The following is a 19,216-nucleotide window of genomic DNA, read 5'->3' as shown; positions in this document are numbered from 1 at the left end:
CTATTCCATGTGCTTTAATTTTCCTCAATAGTCTCTGATGTGGGACCCTGTCAAAAGCCTTACTGAAGTCCATATACACAATATCATATTCATTACCATGATCTACCTCCTCAAATACCTTAGTGAAAAAAGTTAATAAATTCGTAAGGCAGGAACGCCCCTTTGTAAAACCATGCTGAGATTCGTTGATTAATTTATGCTTTTCAAGGTGGCTACGAACTGCCTCGGCAATTATTGATTCCATAAATTTTCCCACTATGGAGGTTAGGCTTATTGGTCTATAGTTCGAAGCTAAGGACCTGTCACCTGTTTTGAAAATAGGTATCACATTTGCCATTTTCCACTTATCTGGCACCATGCCAGTTTGTAGTGATATGTTGAAAAGATTAGCCAAAGGTGTGCTAAGCTCCTCTTTACATTCCTTTAGAACCCTTGCATACAGTTCATCAGGGCCTGGGGATTTGTTAGGTTTTAATTTATCTATTTGCCTAAGGACCATGTCACTTGTGACCCTAATAGTGCACAGTTTATTATCGTCCTGTTCTACATAATTTATCATTACTGGAATATCGCTGGTATCCTCCTGTGTAAAAACTGAGAGGAAGTATGTGTTAAAAATTCTACACATTTCCTTATCACTGTCAGTGAGCTGACCCGAGGAACTTTTGAGTGGGCCTATCTTGTCCCTGATCTTACTTCTGTAAACCTGAAAGAATCCTTTTGGGTTAGTCTTCGATTCTCTTGCAACTTTAACCTCATAATCTCTTTTTGTTTTTCTAATTCCCTTTTTTATTTCTCTCTTTAACTGAATATATCGATTTCTTAATTGTCCCTCTCCTCTTTTGATTTGCCTATATATGCCTCTCTTTTGACCAATCAGATATTTTAATCTATTGTTCATCCATTTAGGATCATTTTTGTTTGATCTGATTTCCCTATTTGGAACATAATTTGACTGAGCAGCTAGAACTATGCCCTGGAAAGCATCATATCGGCAACCATCACCACCTACCTGACCCTTAGTCAGGTCATTCCAGTTCAGCCCACCTAAGTAATTTTTCAGTCCTATGAAATCAGCCAAGCGAAAGTCAGGGACGGAGACTTGATTGCCATTATTAGGGGAATTCCATGATATATTAAAACTGAGTGATTTGTGATCACTTTCCCCAAGCTCATCATTAACCTCAAGATTATTAATTAGTGTTTCCCTACTGGCAAGAACCAAGTCAAGGAGGTTATTTCCCCTAGTTGGCTCTGTCACAAACTGTTTTAAAAAACAATCCTGGATCGTATCAAGAAAGTCACCTGACTCTAAATTTCCTGTCAAATTGCTCCAGTCAATCTGTCTATAGTTGAAATCTCCCATTAGCACAACATTTTCGTATGTAGATGCCTTACGAATTTCGTCCCATAGAAGTTTACTGCACTCCCTATCAAGATTTGGGGCCCTGTAAATCACACCCAAAATCAGTTTTTCTCGGCCCTCGAGAAGCTGTAACCAAACAGATTCAGTGGCTGACGCTTCTAATTTAATATCTTGTCTAACACAACAATTTAAATTGTCTCTGACATACATCGCTACTCCACCACCTTTCCTGTTGACCCTGTCAGTGTGGAATAATTTATAGCCTTGTATGTGACATTCAGAGGGCATCTCTCTATCTTTCAGATTGAGCCAGGTCTCTGTTATAGCAATAATATCTATGTTTCCTGCACTTGCAATTAATCTTAGCTCATCTATCTTATTTCTTACACTCCTGCTATTAGTATAGTAAACCTTAAGGGAGCTAGTCCCTTGCTGCCCTCTGCTGTCCCCCTTTGTTTGCTGACCTGATCTATTGTCTTTATTTATAACTTCATGCTGAATGCCTTTTATACATTTACTGTTTCCAACCCAAGTGTTGCAACCTGCTTGTTTCCCACACACACCCATACCTCTATCTTCCATCAGTTTAAAATCATAGGCATTTCACCAATGGCCTTCTCAATCGAGTCTGCAAGTGCTACCACCCCAGCCCCAGAGAGATGTACCCCATCCCTTGCATACATATCATGTTTGCCATAAAAGTTGTTCCAGTTGTCAATGAATGGGATTGCAAGTTCCTTGCAGTATCTGTCTAGCCAGCAATTTACACCAATTGCCCTAGACAACCATTCATTTCCTACTCCCCTTCTAGGCAAGATGCTACATATGATTGGGATCCCTCCCTTAGACTTAATGAAATCTATAGCTGACCTGTACTTATCTAGCAGCTCTTCTCTCCTACCCTTCCCAATATCATTTCCACCAGCACTGAGACAGATAATGGGCTTGCTCCCATTACCTGACATGATATTATCCAGCCTGTTGACAATGTCCCCAACACCAGCTCCAGGGAAGCACACTCTATCTCTCATCTTCTTATTCCTATTACAAAAAGCACGGTCAATGTATCTTACCTGAGAGTCACCAACCACAAGAATGCGCTTACCTCCATTAGCAGGGGCAGTAGTACCCTTACCTTCACTGGCCACTGAAGTACATTCATCCTGAAGAACAGAGAAGCGATTTCCTACCTTCAGATCTTCACTCTTAACTTTCCTTACTCTGATGCGCCTTCCATTACTGTGAACTACTCGCCACTTGTAGCAGGTGCTGGGCTGCACCTCACTGCTGGTAGCCGTTGCTGCCTCCCCAACTACAGCCTCCTCACAGCGAGAGACAGACTGCACCTCGCTGCTAGAAGCCTCATTCCCCACAACTCCAGCCACCTCACACTCTCTCCCAGACCCATTGAGGTGGACCTTCAGCCTCCTAATCTCCTCCTGGAGAAGCAAGACCTCCTCCTTCAACTCTCCAACCTCAATTTTTAAAACACTGCAGAAGCAAGCCATGCTTTGTAACCGTCCACACTAATCCCCAAAGCAGCTCAGGGTCTGTGACCTCACGTGACGACTGACCACTGGCGTTAGTGTGTCAAGCTTGTTGGCGTGAGTGTGTCAAGCTTGCTGGCGTGAGTGTGTCAAGCTTGCTGGTGTGAGTGTGTCAAACTTGCTGACGTGTGTCAAGCTTGCTAGCGTAAGTGTGTCAAGCTTGCTTGCGTGAGTGTGTCAAGCTTGCTGGCGTGAGTGTGTCAAGCTTGCTGGCGTGAGTGTGTCAAGCTTGCTGGCGTGAGTGTGTCAAGCTTGCTGGCGTGAGTGTGTCAAGCTTGCTAGCCAGTATGTGTCAAGTTTGCTAGCGAGAGTGTATCAAGCTTGCTGGCGTTAGTGTGTCAAGCTTGATGGCGTGAGTGTGTCAAACTTGCTGGCGTGAGTGTGTCAAGCTTGCTGGCGTGAGTGTGTCAAGCTTGCTGGCGTGAGTGTGTCAAACTTGCTAGCGTGAGTGTGTCAAACTTGCTAGCGTGAGTGTGTCAAGCTTGCTGGCGTGAGTGTGTCAAGCTTGCTGGCGTGAGTGTGTCAAGCTTGCTAGCGTGAGTGTGTCAAGCTTGCTGGCGTGAGTGTGTCAAGCTTGCTAGCGTGAGTGTGTCAGGCTTTCTGGCGTGAGTGTGTCAAGCTTGCTGGCGTGAGTGTGTCAAGCTTGCTAGCGTGAGTGTGTCAAGCTTGCTGGCGTGAGTGTGTCAAGCTTTCTAGCTTGAGTGTGTCAAGCTTGCTGGCGTGAGTGTGTCAAGCTTGCTGGCGTGAGTGTGTCAAGCTTGCTGGCGTGAGTGTGTCAAGCTTGCTGGCGTGAGTGTGTCAAGCTTGCTAGCGTGAGTGTGTCAAGCTTGCTAGTGTGAGTGTGTCAAGCTTGCTAGCGTGAGTGTGTGAGGCTTGCTGGCGTGAGTGTGTCAAGCTTGCTGGTGTGAGGGTGTCAAGCTTGCTAGCGTGAGTGTGTCAAGCTTGCTGGCGTGAGTGTGTCAAGCTTACTAGCGTGAGTGTGTTAAGCTTGCTGGCGTGAGTGTATCAAGCTTGCTAGCGTGAGTGTGTCAAGCTTGCTGGCGTGAGTGTGTCAAGCTTGCTAGCGCGAGTGTGTCATGCTTGCTGGCGTGAGTATGTCAAGCTTGCTAGAGTGAGTGTGCCAAGCTTGCTGGCGTGAGTGTACCAAGCTTGCTGGCGTGAGTGTGTCAAGCTTGCTGGCGTGTGTCAAGCTTGCTAGCGTGAGTGTGTCAAGCTTGCTGGCGTGAGTGTGTCAAGCTTGCTAGCGTGAGTGTGTCAAGCTTGCTAGAGTGAGTGTGTCAAGCTTGCTAGCGTGAGTGTGTGAAGCGTGGTAGCGTGAGTGTGTAAAGCTTGCTGGCGTGAGTGTGTCAAGCTTTCTAGCGTGAGTGTGTCTAGCTTGCTGGCGTGAGTGTGTCAAGCTTGCTACCGTGAGTGTGTCAAGCTTGCTAGCGTGAGTGTGTCAAGCTTGCTGGCGTGAGTGTGTCAAGCTTGCTGGCGTTAGTGTGTCAAGCTTGCTGGCGTGAGTGTGTCAAGCTTGCTAGCCAGTATGTGTCAAGTTTGCTAGCGAGAGTGTATCAAGCTTGCTGGCGTTAGTGTGTCAAGCTTGATGGCGTGAGTGTGTTAAACTTGCTGGCGTGAGTGTGTCAAGCTTGCTGGCGTGAGTGTGTCAAGCTTGCTGGCGTGAGTGTGTCAAACTTGCTAGCGTGAGTGTGTCAAGCTTGCTGGCGTGAGTGTGTCAAACTTGCTAGCGTGAGTGTGTCAAGCTTGCTAGCGTGAGTGTGTCAAACTTGCTGCCGTGAGTGTGTCAAGCTTGATGGCGTGAGTGTGTCAAGCTTGCTAACGTGAGTGTGTCAAGCTTGCTGGCGTGAGTGTGTCAAACTTGCTGGCGTGAGTGTGTCAAGCTTGCTGGCGTGAGTGTGTCAAGCTTGCTGGCGTGAGTGTGTCAAGCTTGCTGGCGTGAGTGTGTCAAACTTGCTGGTGTGAATGTGTTAAGCTTGCTGGCGTGAGTGTGTCAAGCTTGGTGGCGTGAGTGTGTCAAGCTTGCTGGTGTGAGTGTGTCAAACTTGCTGACGTGTGTCAAGCTTGCTAGCGTGAGTGTGTGAAGCTTGCTGGCGTGAGTGTGTCAAGCTTGCTGGCATGAGTGTGTCAAACTTGCTGGCGTGAGTGTGTCAAGCTTGCTGGCGTGAGTGTGTCAAGCTTGCTGGCGTGAGTGTGTCAAGCTTGCTGAGGCGAGAGTGTCAAGCTTGCTGGTGTGTGTCAAGCTTGCTGGCGTGAGTGTGTCAAACTTGCTGGCGTGAGTGTGTCAAGCTTGCTGGCGTGAGTGTGTCAAGCTTGCTGAGGCGAGAGTGTCAAGCTTGCTGGTGTGTGTCAAGCTTGCTGGCGTGAGTGTGTCAAGCTTGCTGGCGTGAGTGTGTCAAGCTTGCTGGCGTGAGTGTGTCAAGCTTGCTGGCGTGAGTGTGTCAAGCTTGCTGGCGTGAGTGTGTCAAGCTTGCTAGCGTGAGTGTGTCAAGCTTGCTGGCGTGAGTGTGTCAAGGTTGCTAGCGTGAGTGTGTCAGGCTTGCTGGCGTGAGTGTGTCAAGCTTGCTGGCGTGAGTGTGTCAAGCTTGCTAGCGTGAGTGTGTCAAGCTTGCTGGCGTGAGTGTGTCAAGCTTACTAGCGTGAGTGTGTCAAGCTTGCTGGCGTGAGTGTGTCAAGCTTGCTGGCGTGAGTGTGTCAAGCTTGCTGGCGTGAGTGTGTCAAGCTTGCTGGCGTGAGTGTATCAAGCTTGCTAGCGTGAGTGTGTCAAGCTTGCTGGCGTGAGTGTGTCAAGCTTGCTAGCGTGAGTGTGTCAGGCTTGCTGGCGTGAGTGTGTCAAGATTGCTGGCGTGAGTGTGTCAAGCTTGCTAGCGTGAGTGTGTCAAGCTTGCTGGCGTGAGTGTGTCAAGCTTACTAGCGTGAGTGTGTCAAGCTTGCTGGCGTGAGTGTGTCAAGCTTGCTAGCGTGAGTGTGTCAATCTTGCTGGCGTGAGTGTGTAAAGCTTGCTAGCGCGAGTGTGTCAAGCTTGCTGGCGTGAGTATGTCAAGCTTGCTAGAGTGAGTGTGTCAAGCTTGCTGGCGTGAGTGTGCCAAGCTTGCTGGCGTGAGTGTGTCAAGCTTGCTGGCGTGTGTCAAGCTTTCTAGCGTGAGTGTGTCAAGCTTGCTGGCGTGAGTGTGTCAAGCTTGCTAGCGTGAGTGTGTCAAGCTTGCTAGAGTGAGTGTGTCAAGCTTGCTGGCGTGAGTGTGTCAAGCTTGCTAGCGTGAGTGTGTGAAACGTGCTAGCGTGAGTGTGTCAAGCTTGCTGGCGTGAGTGTGTCAAGCTTGCTGGCGTGAGTGTGTCAAGCTTGCTGGCGTGAGTGTGTCAAGCTTGCTGGCGTGAGTGTGTCAGGCTTGCTGGCGTGAGTGTGTCAAGCTTGCTGGCGTGAGTGTGTCAAGCTTGCTAGCGTGAGTGTGTGAAGCGTGCTAGCGTGAGTGTGTCAAGCTTGCTGGCGTGAGTGTGTCAAGCTTGCTGGCGTGAGTGTGTCAAGCTTGCTGGCGTGAGTGTGTCAAGCTTGCTGGCATGAGTGTGTCAGGCTTGCTGGCGTGAGTGTGTCAAGCTTGCTGGCGTGAGTGTGTCAAGCTTGCTGGCATGAGTGTGTCAGGCTTGCTGGCGTGAGTGTGTCAAGCTTGCTGGCGTGAGTGTGCTTAATACCACACTGGGTTCTCCGGTGAAGGAAGGAATGTGAAGTGCTCTTCAACCTTCATTATAAGTCCAGCTGTCAGGATGAGCGGTGCTTGAGATGGAAGCTCACTGCTTGTGTTCTTCATGGTATAAAAAGTGTAGCGCACTGGAGGAAGTTTGTACCCCAAGTGATGTGCTACAACACTGACACTCTCCTGTGCTACTCACAAACAATATTTGTGGTTTCTTTATCTCTTCTAGAAAGTACATTCTGATTAGTTATAGCCTGGTTATCAGTCCTGTTGTGGTGGTGGATCTGAGGTGGCCATTTCTCGCCTGTGGAGATTTTGGAATAAAAGCATATATGAAGGAAAACTATAATTGTTTACGGGACCAGATTTACGCTATGAGAGAGGAATATGTCAATGTCTCTCTGGTGGTGACATTCAATAACTTGATCTGTCACCCTGTAACAAGACCAGTTCACAGTAACTGGTGCTAAGGTTACTCATGCTAAGCTCTCTTACTATTCCCTCGCAGCTGCTAAGCTTTCGACCTCCTGCCACTACTGCCAAGTAAGTTCCATCAACATATATAAATATACATTATATATATATATATATATATATATATATATATATATATATATATATATATATATATATATATATATATATATATATATATATATATATATACACCATTCTTCAGGTTGTTGAATATATGAAACTTGAGGCCCACACAACTCTAGATAAACATGTGGTGTAACTAGAGATCTTCACTACACAAATAACACAAGACAGACGCGACAACTTACAATGATAAGCTAACATTAATACTTCTTCTAACACTACAGTGCTTGTGGTAGCTTCACTTGTATTATGCTTCACTAGTGAACCAGCTAGTATTGTGCTTCACTAGTGAACCAGCTAGTATTGTGCTTCGCTAGTGAACCAGCTAGTATTGTGCTTCGCTAGTGAACCAGCTAGTATTATGCTTCACTAGTGAACCAGCTAGTATTGTGCTTCACTAGTGAACCAGCTAGTATTGTGCTTCACTAGTGAACCAGCTAGTATTGTTCTTCGCTAGTGAACCAGCTAGTATTGTGCTTCGCTAGTGAACCAGCTAGTATTGTGCTTCGCTAGTGAACCAACTAGTATTGTGCTTCACTAGTGAACCAGCTAGTATTGTGTTTCACTAGTGAACCAGCTAGTATTGTGCTTCGCTAGTGAACCAGCTAGTATTGTGCTTCGCTAGTGAACCAGCTAGTATTATGCTTCACTAGTGAACTAGCTAGTATTGTGCTTCACTAGTGAACCAGCTAGTATTGTGCTTCACTAGTGAACCAGCTAGTATTGTGCTTCGCTAGTGAACCAGCTAGTATTGTGCTTCGCTAGTGAACCAGCTAGTATTATGCTTCACTAGTGAACCAGCTAGTATTGTGCTTCACTAGTGAACCAGCTAGTATTTTGCTTCACTAGTGAAAAAGCTAGTATTGTGCTTCGCTAGTGAACCAGCTAGTATTGTGCTTCGCTAGTGAACCAGCTAGTATTGTGCTTCGCTAGTGAACCAGCTAGTATTGTGCTTCACTAGTGAACCAGCTAGTATTGTGCTTCACTAGTGAACCAGCTAGTATTGTGCTTCGCTAGTGAACCAGCTAGTATTGTGCTTCACTAGTGAACCAGCTAGTATTGTGCTTCGCTAGTGAACCAACTAGTATTGTGCTTCACTAGGGAACCAGCTAGTATTGTGCTTCATTTATGGACCAGCTATTATTGTGCTTCACTAGTGAACCAGCTAGTATTGTGCTTCACTAGTGAACCAGCTAGTATTGCGCTTCATTTGTGGACCAGCTATTATTGTGCTTCACTAGTGAACTAGCTAGTATTGCGCTTCATTTGTGGACCATCTATTATTGTGTTTCACTAGTGAACCAGCTAGTATTGTGCTTCACTAGTGAACCAGCTAGTATTGCGCTTCATTTGTGGACCAGCCATTATTGTGCTTCACTAGTGAACTAGCTAGTATTGCGCTTCATTTGTGGACCAGCTATTATTGTGCTTCAATAGTGAACCAGCTAGCATTGTGCCTCACTAGTGAACCAGCAAGTATTGTACTTCACTAGCGAAACAGCTAGCATTGTGCTTCACTAGTGAAACATTTAGTATTGTGCTGTACTAGTGGACCAGCTAGTACTGTGCTTCACTTGTGGACCAGCTAGTGCTGTGCTTCACTTGTGGACCAGCTAGTATTGTGATTCAATTGTGGACCAGCTAGTATTGTGCTTCACCTGTGAACCAGCTAGTATTGTGCTTCACCTGTGAACCAGCTAGTATTGTGCTTCACCTGTGAACCAGCTAGTATTGTGCTTCACCTGTGAACCAGCTAGTATTGTGCTTCACCTGTGAACCAGCTAGTATTGTGCTTCACTTGTGAACCCTCTAGTATTGTGCTTCACTGGTGGACCAGCTAGTATTGTGCTTCACTAGTGGACCAGCTAGTTTTGTGCTTCACCTGTGAACCATTCGGTATTGTGCTTCACTTGTGGGCGCTCTAGTATTGTGCTTCACTGGTGGACCAGCTATTATTGTGCTTCACTTGTGGACCCGCTAGTTTTGTGCTTCACCTGTGAACCACCTAGTGTTGTGCTTCACTTGTGGACCCGCTAGTTTTGTGCTTCTCCTGTGAAACACCTAGTATTGTGCTTCACTAGTGGACCCGCTAGTTTTGTGCTTCACCTGTGAACCACCTAGTATTGTGCTTCACTTGTGGCCCCGCTAGTTAGTCAGCTTCACTTGTGGGCCAGCTAGTATTGTGCTTCACTTGTGGACCAGCTAGTATTGTGCTTCACTTGTGGACCAGCTAGTATTGTGCTTCACTTGTGGACCAGCTATTATTGTGCTTCACTTGTGGACCCGCTAGTATTGTGCTTCACTGGTGGACCAACTAGTATTGTGCTTCACTTGTGGACCCTCTAGTATTGTGCTTCACTGGTGGACCAGCTAGTATTGTGCTTCACTGGTGGACCAGCTAGTATTGTACTTCACTGGTGGACCAGCTAGTATCGCACTTCACTTGTGGACCCTCTAGTATTGTGCTTCACTGGTGGACCAGCTAGTATTGTGCTTCACTGGTGGACCAGCTAGTATTGTGCTTCACTGGTGGGCCAACTAGTATTGTGCTTCACTGATGGACCAACCAGTATTGTGCTTCACTGGTATACCAACTAGTACTGTGCTTCACTGGTGGACCAACTAGTATTGTGCTTCACTTGTGGACCCTCTAGTACTGTGCTTCACTGGTGGACCAACTAGTATTGTGCTTCACTGGTGGACCAGCTAGCATTGTGCTTCACTTGTGGACCCGCTAGTGTTGTGCTTCACTTGTGGACCCGTTAGTATTGTGCTTCACTTGTGGACCCGCTAGTATTGTGCTTCACTGGTGGACCAACTAGTATTGTGCTTCACTGGTGGACCAACTAGTATTGTGCTTCACTGGTGGACCAACTAGTATTGTGTTTCACTGGTGGACCAACTAGTATTGTGCTTCACTGGTGGACCAACTAGTACTGTGCTTCACTGGTGGACCAACTAGTATTGTGCTTCACTGGTGGACCAACTAGTATAGTGCTTTACTGGTGGACCAACTAGTATTGTGCTTCACTGGTGGACCAACTAGTATTGTGCTTCACTGGTGGACCAGCTAGTATTGTGCTTCACTGGTGGACCAGCTAGTATTGTGCTTCACTGGTGGACCAGCTAGTATTGTGCTTCACTTGTGGACCCTCTAGTATTGTGCTTCACTGGTGGACCAGCTAGTATTGTGCTTCACTGGTGGACCAGCTAGTATTGTGCTTCACTGGTGGGCCAACTAGTATTGTGCTTCACTGATGGACCAACCAGTATTGTGCTTCACTGGTATACCAACTAGTACTGTGCTTCACTGGTGGACCAACTAGTATTGTGCTTCACTTGTGGACCCTCTAGTACTGTGCTTCACTGGTGGACCAACTAGTATTGTGCTTCACTGGTGGACCAGCTAGCATTGTGCTTCACTTGTGGACCCGCTAGTGTTGTGCTTCACTTGTGGACCCGTTAGTATTGTGCTTCACTTGTGGACCCGCTAGTATTGTGCTTCACTTGTGGACCAACTAGTATTGTGCTTCACTGGTGGACCAACTAGTATTGTGCTTCACTGGTGGACCAACTAGTATTGTGTTTCACTGGTGGACCAACTAGTATTGTGCTTCACTGGTGGACCAACTAGTACTGTGCTTCACTGGTGGACCAACTAGTATTGTGCTTCACTGGTGGACCAACTAGTATAGTGCTTTACTGGTGGACGAACTAGTATTGTGCTTCACTGGTGGACCAACTAGTATTGTGCTTCACTGGTGGACCAGCTAGTATTGTGCTTCACTGGTGGACCAGCTAGTATTGTGCTTCACTGGTGGACCAGCTAGTATTGTGCTTCACTGGTGGACCAGCTAGTATTGTGCTTCACTGGTGGACCAGCTAGTATTGTGCTTCACTGGTGGACCAGCTAGTATTGTGCTTCACTGGTGGACCAACTAGTATTGTGCTTCACTGGTGGACCAGCTAGTATTGTGCTTCACTGGTGGACCAGCTAGTATTGTGCTTCACTGGTGGACCAACTAGTATTGTGCTTCACTGGTGGACCAGCTAGTATTGTGCTTCACTGGTGGACCAGCTAGTATTGTGCTTCACTGGTGGACCAGCTAGTATTGTGCTTCACTTGTGGACCAACTAGTATTGTGCTTCACTGGTGGACCAGCTAGTATTGTGCTTCACTGGTGGACCAGCTAGTATTGTGCTTCACTGGTGGACCAACTAGTATTGTGCTTCACTGGTGGACCAACTAGTATTGTGCTTCACTGGTGGACCAACTAGTATTGTGCTTCACTGGTGGACCAACTAGTATTGTGCTTCACTGGTGGACCAACTAGTATTGTGCTTCACTTGTGGACCCGCTAGTGTTGTGCTTCACTTGTGGACCCGTTAGTATTGTGCTTCACTTGTGGACCCGCTAGTATTGTGCTTCACTGGTGGACCAACTAGTATTGTGCTTCACTGGTGGACCAACTAGTATTGTGCTTCACTGGTGGACCAACTAGTATTGTGTTTCACTGGTGGACCAACTAGTATTGTGCTTCACTGGTGGACCAACTAGTACTGTGCTTCACTGGTGGACCAACTAGTATTGTGCTTCACTGGTGGACCAACTAGTATAGTGCTTTACTGGTGGACCAACTAGTATTGTGCTTCACTGGTGGACCAACTAGTATTGTGCTTCACTGGTGGACCAGCTAGTATTGTGCTTCACTGGTGGACCAGCTAGTATTGTGCTTCACTGGTGGACCAGCTAGTATTGTGCTTCACTTGTGGACCCTCTAGTATTGTGCTTCACTGGTGGACCAGCTAGTATTGTGCTTCACTGGTGGACCAGCTAGTATTGTGCTTCACTGGTGGGCCAACTAGTATTGTGCTTCACTGATGGACCAACCAGTATTGTGCTTCACTGGTATACCAACTAGTACTGTGCTTCACTGGTGGACCAACTAGTATTGTGCTTCACTTGTGGACCCTCTAGTACTGTGCTTCACTGGTGGACCAACTAGTATTGTGCTTCACTGGTGGACCAGCTAGCATTGTGCTTCACTTGTGGACCCGCTAGTGTTGTGCTTCACTTGTGGACCCGTTAGTATTGTGCTTCACTTGTGGACCCGCTAGTATTGTGCTTCACTTGTGGACCAACTAGTATTGTGCTTCACTGGTGGACCAACTAGTATTGTGCTTCACTGGTGGACCAACTAGTATTGTGTTTCACTGGTGGACCAACTAGTATTGTGCTTCACTGGTGGACCAACTAGTACTGTGCTTCACTGGTGGACCAACTAGTATTGTGCTTCACTGGTGGACCAACTAGTATAGTGCTTTACTGGTGGACCAACTAGTATTGTGCTTCACTGGTGGACCAACTAGTATTGTGCTTCACTGGTGGACCAGCTAGTATTGTGCTTCACTGGTGGACCAGCTAGTATTGTGCTTCACTGGTGGACCAGCTAGTATTGTGCTTCACTGGTGGACCAGCTAGTATTGTGCTTCACTGGTGGACCAGCTAGTATTGTGCTTCACTGGTGGACCAGCTAGTATTGTGCTTCACTGGTGGACCAGCTAGTATTGTGCTTCACTGGTGGACCAACTAGTATTGTGCTTCACTGGTGGACCAGCTAGTATTGTGCTTCACTGGTGGACCAGCTAGTATTGTGCTTCACTGGTGGACCAACTAGTATTGTGCTTCACTGGTGGACCAGCTAGTATTGTGCTTCACTGGTGGACCAGCTAGTATTGTGCTTCACTGGTGGACCAGCTAGTATTGTGCTTCACTGGTGGACCAACTAGTATTGTGCTTCACTGGTGGACCAGCTAGTATTGTGCTTCACTGGTGGACCAGCTAGTATTGTGCTTCACTGGTGGACCAGCTAGTATTGTGCTTCACTGGTGGACCAACTAGTATTGTGCTTCACTGGTGGACCAGCTAGTATTGTGCTTCACTGGTGGACCAGCTAGTATTGTGCTTCACTGGTGGACCAACTAGTATTGTGCTTCACTGGTGGACCAGCTAGTATTGTGCTTCACTGGTGGACCAGCTAGTATTGTGCTTCACTGGTGGACCAACTAGTATTGTGCTTCACTTGTGGACCAACTAGTATTGTGCTTCACTGGTGGACCAACTAGTATTGTGCTTCACTGGTGGACCAACTAGTATTGTGCTTCACTGGTGGACCAACTAGTATTGTGCTTCACTGGTGGACCAACTAGTATTGTGCTTCACTGGTGGACCAGCTAGTAATATACAAGAGGTTTACTTAGACATCCTGTGTGTGTGTGTGTACTCACCTAGTTGTGGTTGTAGGGGTCGAGTCACAGCTCCTGGCCCTGCCTCTTCGCTGGTGTGTGTGTGTGTGTGTGTGTGTGTGTGTGTGTGTGTATTGCGTGCAGTGCATCACGTGAGGCTGGTTATGTTTAACTCCCGCCTGACCACCCTTCATAACAGGCTTCCTTCCTTCCTTCCTTCTTTCTCTCTCTCTCTCTCTAGAATTGTAACTGTCTTCATCTACCACAAGGACCATCATTGATGTTTCATTTACTGGTCTCAAAAATTTTAATCAACTGCAAAGTTACGCAAATAAATAAACAAAAAAAAAAAAACATTAGATATGTCTGTAATTCTTGACTCTAAAAACAACGATTGTCTCAGGTGAAGCCAAGTTGTAAGTGTTCGGAGGCCTCCATGACAGCAGTAACTAGCAGCATCACACAAAACTTCAACAGTTACAACAACTGTAAAGGGTTGGCAAAGCAATTACAATGCAACCTGGATACTGCAGTAACATGTCACTAGCGACCACCGTCACACACAGGCACTGCAGGACACTTAACACTCATGTCTGTGATGGTTTAACCTATTTTTAAAAATGTAATATACAATATTACCTCATTTTTAACCTATGCTCACTTAACGTCTTGCTCTAGCTTCATCTTTCTCTAGCATCTTGCTCTAGCATCTTGCTCTAGCATCTGTGTATTAGGACTGAAGAAGCCATTCGTGACAAAACATAACAATATAAGACTGATGTAACACAGTAGTAGACATAATGACCTGTATCTCACACTCACCTCCACTCACTCACATTCCCATTTAACTTACTTTAAAGCTACCCACAGTTCACCCCTTGAGGGAGGTTCCTTGACGCTAGTAAGGGGCTCTTGATCTAGGGAATTGGATCTGTCCTCCAGTACCCTGAATTGAGCCTGAATACCTTCCATCCCCCCCCCCCCACAGGCGCTATATAATCCCCATGGGTTTAGTGCTTCCCCATGATTATAATAATAACACCCACAGTTCTTGCCTCAATGAGGCAACTTGTTACCAAGCCAGTGGTCCCTACATCCTCCATAAATTTAAATTTGTCCAATTTTCTAGAATCCATGTTCTGAGTCCTGTCTTGTTTAGTTATCTTCAATACGTTATTTATATCCCTTATTTATTCTCGTTTTCCACACGTACATTTGAGTCATATCCATTCATAATTCTAAGTCTTTGCAGTGAGTGCAAATTCAGTGCCTTCAGTCCATACTCAAAGATTTTTGCTTGTTTATAAGTGCATTTTGTCATATGGAAACCCGAGATAAACATTATAATCTAAATGAAGCCTTACCGAAGATACATGAAGTTAAAGTATAACTTGAGGACTATTAATGTTACTGAAGGCATTTATGAATGATGGTGCCAGGACATGAATCTACACCCACAACACTGAGTGATGGTGCCAGGACATGACTCTACACCCACAACACTGAGTGATGGTGCCAGGACATGACTCTACACCCACAACACTGAGTGATGGTGCCAGGACATGAATCTACACCCACAACACTGAGTGATGGTGCCAGGACATGACTCTACACCCACAACACTGAGTGATGGTGCCAGGACATGACTCTACACCCACAACACTGAGTGATGGTGCCAGGACATGAATCTACACCCACAACACTGAGTGATGGTGCCAGGACATGACTCTACACCCACAACACTGAGTGATGGTGCCAGGACATGACTCTACACCCACAACACTGAGTGATGGTGCCAGGACATGACTCTACACCCACAACACTGAGTGATGGTGCCAGGACATGACTCTACACCCACAACACTGAGTGATGGTGCCAGGACATGACTCTACACCCACAACACTGAGTGATGGTGCCAGGACATGACTCTACACCCACAACACTGAGTGATGGTGCCAGGACATGACTCTACACCCACAACACTGAGTGATGGTGCCAGGATATGACTCTACACCCACAACACTGATGATGGTGCCAGGACATGACTCTACACCCACAACACTGAGTGATGGTGCCAGGACATGACTCTACACCCACAACACTGAGTGATGGTGCCAGGACATGACTCTACACCCACAACACTGAGTGATGGTGCCAGGACATGACTCTACACCCACAACACTGAGTGATGGTGCCAGGACATGACTCTACACCCACAACACTGAGTGATGGTGCCAGGACATGACTCTACACCCACAACACTGATGATGGTGCCAGGACATGACTCTACACCCACAACACTGATGATGGTGCCAGGACATGACTCTACACCCACAACATTGAGCACAGCTCCAAGACGACACTGTATCGCTAGTACACCAGGAGTATAGTGTAGTTATACACTACAAATACAACACATAAAGAACATAAGAATGGAGGAACACTGCAGGAGGCCTACTGGGCAATACAAGACAGGTTCTTTTAAAACCACCCACTCCCACTCACGTACTTGTCCAACGTGTTCAAGAACACGAAAATATAAGTAAACGATACTTTAGTGATACGTACGGTAGTGTTTTCCATCAGCACAGCCTCGCACAATACATTTTTTTCATCAGAACTCCACAGTACAATATCTTGCTTAAGTCATCTTCAAATCTTTCTGAAGGTTCTTCAGAAAAAGGTTTAAGTTAGCTAGCACATGGTGGCAGTGGCTAGTATTTGGTGGCAGTGTTTAGTGATTCAGTCACACACCCACAGGAAGACTGTCACTACTGAGCCAGTGGCAGTGTGGAAGGTGCAGCGACCAGTGGCACCTCACCCGCAACCCCCCTACCCTCTCCACCCCCACCTTCTCCACCACTGTCACCGCCACCACAACTACCACAAACATACCCACCTCCACCAGTTTATATGGTGATGAAATATTCAGTTGATCACGTGTGTAAAGACCAGCGCAATGATGGTTGTGTGCAAACATAAATGTATCTTCCACTGCCATCACAACCATTGCTTAGTTGTTGTCTTCTTATTCCTGTCTCGGTTTTCTACTGTTTAATGGCAGGTTATTCATCGTTTCTACTACTACTCTTCATCTTCCAGTATTGATTGTACCCACTACGTAATAATTTCGCTCATTTCTCTTAATCATTCATCTCTTTCAAATTCCACTGATTTCTGAATAGCAGTGCCACTCCTCTGGCTTCTCTGATTCCTCTGTCTTTCCTTATTACTTGATATCCTGCGAGAAATATTTATCTATTATCATTTCAGTTAGCTTTGTCTGTGCAATAGCTATGATATCTGAATTTACCTTTACTGTTTGTTCTCTCATTTCATTACTCTTGTTTAATAATCACTCTGCATTTGTGTATCATACTGAGCTTTCTTTAATTTACCATGATCTGTTTTATGCTGTCTAGTCTTTCTGTTTGTTACGCATCTCACAGGAGTCGAGAAATTAGGCTCAGATGATGTGTATATCATTACAGGGAGAGTCAGCGTTAAATCTGTACGTATAGGAGAAGGAAAGGGTGTGGCATAAAGGCAAAAGGGTGCGAGATAAAAGTTAGTGTTGAGGAAGTGCGGGGGTGGGACTAACAGTGCTGTCTGCTGGGAGGTGCACTGGGCGCGCCTTCGGACGATCCTTGAGGCTGGGTCTACCCTCTTCCTCTCTCTCTCTCTGCTTCTCTTTCCCATGTCTGCTGTATAATCCTCCGGGTTTAGCGCTTCCCCCTTGATTATAATAATAATAATTTCCCATGTCTAACGGCTTTTACATCCTCAGCTGTTTCTCTCCACATTTCCATCCAGTCTTGATCTAGATATACATCAGTGTAAAGTTTTCCTCAAGCATGCTTTCTCTCTCGAGATTCTGTTTTCGGTTCTATGCGACCAGAGGATAAGCTTGACTGAGCGTTGTTTGCTATGGAAGAACCTCTCGATCTTCTGAAAAATTTTCATCTGCTGAATCTCTTCCTCTTCTCCTGTGCCTCCGATAATCAATATAATCTCACACTCCTCCTCCTTCAATCTCTTGCTTTCTGGCCTCCCATCAGCCTCCGGAAATCCATATACCATCAGTGACCTCTTCCTCCTATTACCTTTACCTTCAGATTGCTTTGTCTATTTTCACCTTGTCTCTTATCACATACTATGCCTTCCAGTTTTCTGAAAGCACCTCTGCTTGTGACTCGTTTTATCTGTCCTTTCCAGATTCTTCTGACTCTTCTTTTTATGTTACTGCCCCTTCTATTCCCTGTCCCAGTTTCTTCATTCTTTCCTTCAGCTTTTTCGTTTCCTCTTCCAGTCTTAGAGCTCTTCAGCCATATTATTTCTATTTTGCTTTACCCATTCTGCCACTTCTTCCTTGCCTTATTACACATTCCCATAATTTCCTCCAATACTGAACTGAACTTTCCCATTTCTCATCAGATTTGCAGTTCACGCTAAGTATTATCATATCTAGGTAATCTCACCCACATATCAAATCAGCCTATCAACACAGGGAAGCCTCAGGGCAGTGTTCTCGCCCCCCCACCCCACCCCTGGTTATCCTCTTTACAGGCGACGCAACTTTTGTTACCTATTCAAATCGGAATTCTGTCAATAACTCTGTTGATGAGAAACTTATAAAAATATCTACTTGGATGAATACCAATAAAGTTGCTCTTAATACTGACAAGACTTTCTACTTGATGTTTGTAAACAGAGCTCCAAATGTCCAACTAAATAGAATGAGTAACAGTTCTCACACTGAAGGACAAAACGAGGGAACATTCTTAGTTTTATACTCTGAGAGAAACTTCCTCTCTTAGTTACACTAACATGTACCTCAAACAACTCTACTTATTTTGTGCTATTATCTAATCTATCCTTACCTCACCTATGGTATTTATGCCTGGGCATCTACTGCAGCAAATTACTTAAAATCAATAACTCAAAAAGCGGTTGTACGAACGATCATCCAGTCTAGTGCCAGACAACACACTCCCTCACTCTTCAAACGTTTAAACTTACTCAATATACATAATATTCACTCATATTACTGTTCATACTATATATACAGGACAATCACTTCAGATATAAACCCTGCCTGAAACTCTTCCTTCACAGCTGAAACATAAAATACATAAAAAAAACCTCTTTGATAACCCCAGTGTTTGACTCAACTTGTGTAAAAACTCACTGTATATAAAATACCTTAAAATCTGGAAGTCTCTGCCTGAAGACTACAAAGGTTCCTTATCTGCCAGCCACTTCAAAGCTACTGTTAAGAAACACTTCCTTACCTTAATGTAATCTTGGCAGCAATATTATGCTAAGATAAACAAATATTGAAACTTACTATTTCCATCCAGTCTTCTTTCTTTTCTTCTTCTTCTTTCAACTTTCCTTCAACTACCATATATTATTAAATAGACATATACTATATTATTATATTTTTGTATTATAATTTCAATAATACCACTCAGCCTATTAAACTTATTGTGATATTTAAGACCCAACCTGTAACTGTTATTAAGTTCTTATTAATACTCTGTACAGAAAAAAATTAAAACGAAAAACAAATAAAAAAGTAAAAGGACACAAGTGCAAATAATGTGACATTTATATTGTGGCAACGTTTCGCTCTCCAGGAGCTTTGTTAAGCAGCTACAAACAGTACATGGACACAGAGGGTATATATAGGCTCAGAGTGAGGTGCAGTACTAGTGGTAGTAGTAGTAGTAGTAGTAGTAGTAGTAGTAGTAGTAGTAGTAGTAGTAGTA

The 19,216-nt window shown here is 45.4% G+C and overlaps 1 protein-coding gene across 3 annotated transcripts in view; it reads right to left on the bottom strand.

Moving 5' to 3' along the window:
• The window catches only part of LOC128695941 (synaptic vesicle glycoprotein 2C), a 298,500-nt gene that overhangs the window by 91,981 nt on the left and 187,303 nt on the right, over window positions 1-19,216 (bottom strand). Inside the window, exon 1 of one of the 3 annotated variants that reach the window (XM_070093074.1) lies at window positions 16,014-16,203. The exons of the other annotated variants lie outside the window; for them this stretch is intronic. The gene's annotated coding sequence lies outside the window, so the exon portion shown is untranslated. Of the gene's footprint in view, window positions 1-16,013; window positions 16,204-19,216 lie in introns of those variants that run through there. 3 annotated transcript variants of the gene reach the window in all.

The sequence above is a fragment of the Cherax quadricarinatus genome, chromosome 41 (genome assembly GCF_038502225.1).
Source record: "Cherax quadricarinatus isolate ZL_2023a chromosome 41, ASM3850222v1, whole genome shotgun sequence".
NCBI classification, from domain to species: domain Eukaryota; kingdom Metazoa; phylum Arthropoda; class Malacostraca; order Decapoda; family Parastacidae; genus Cherax; species Cherax quadricarinatus.
Note: the sequence above shows the minus strand (reverse complement) of the source record. Positions and strands in the feature narration are given on the sequence as shown.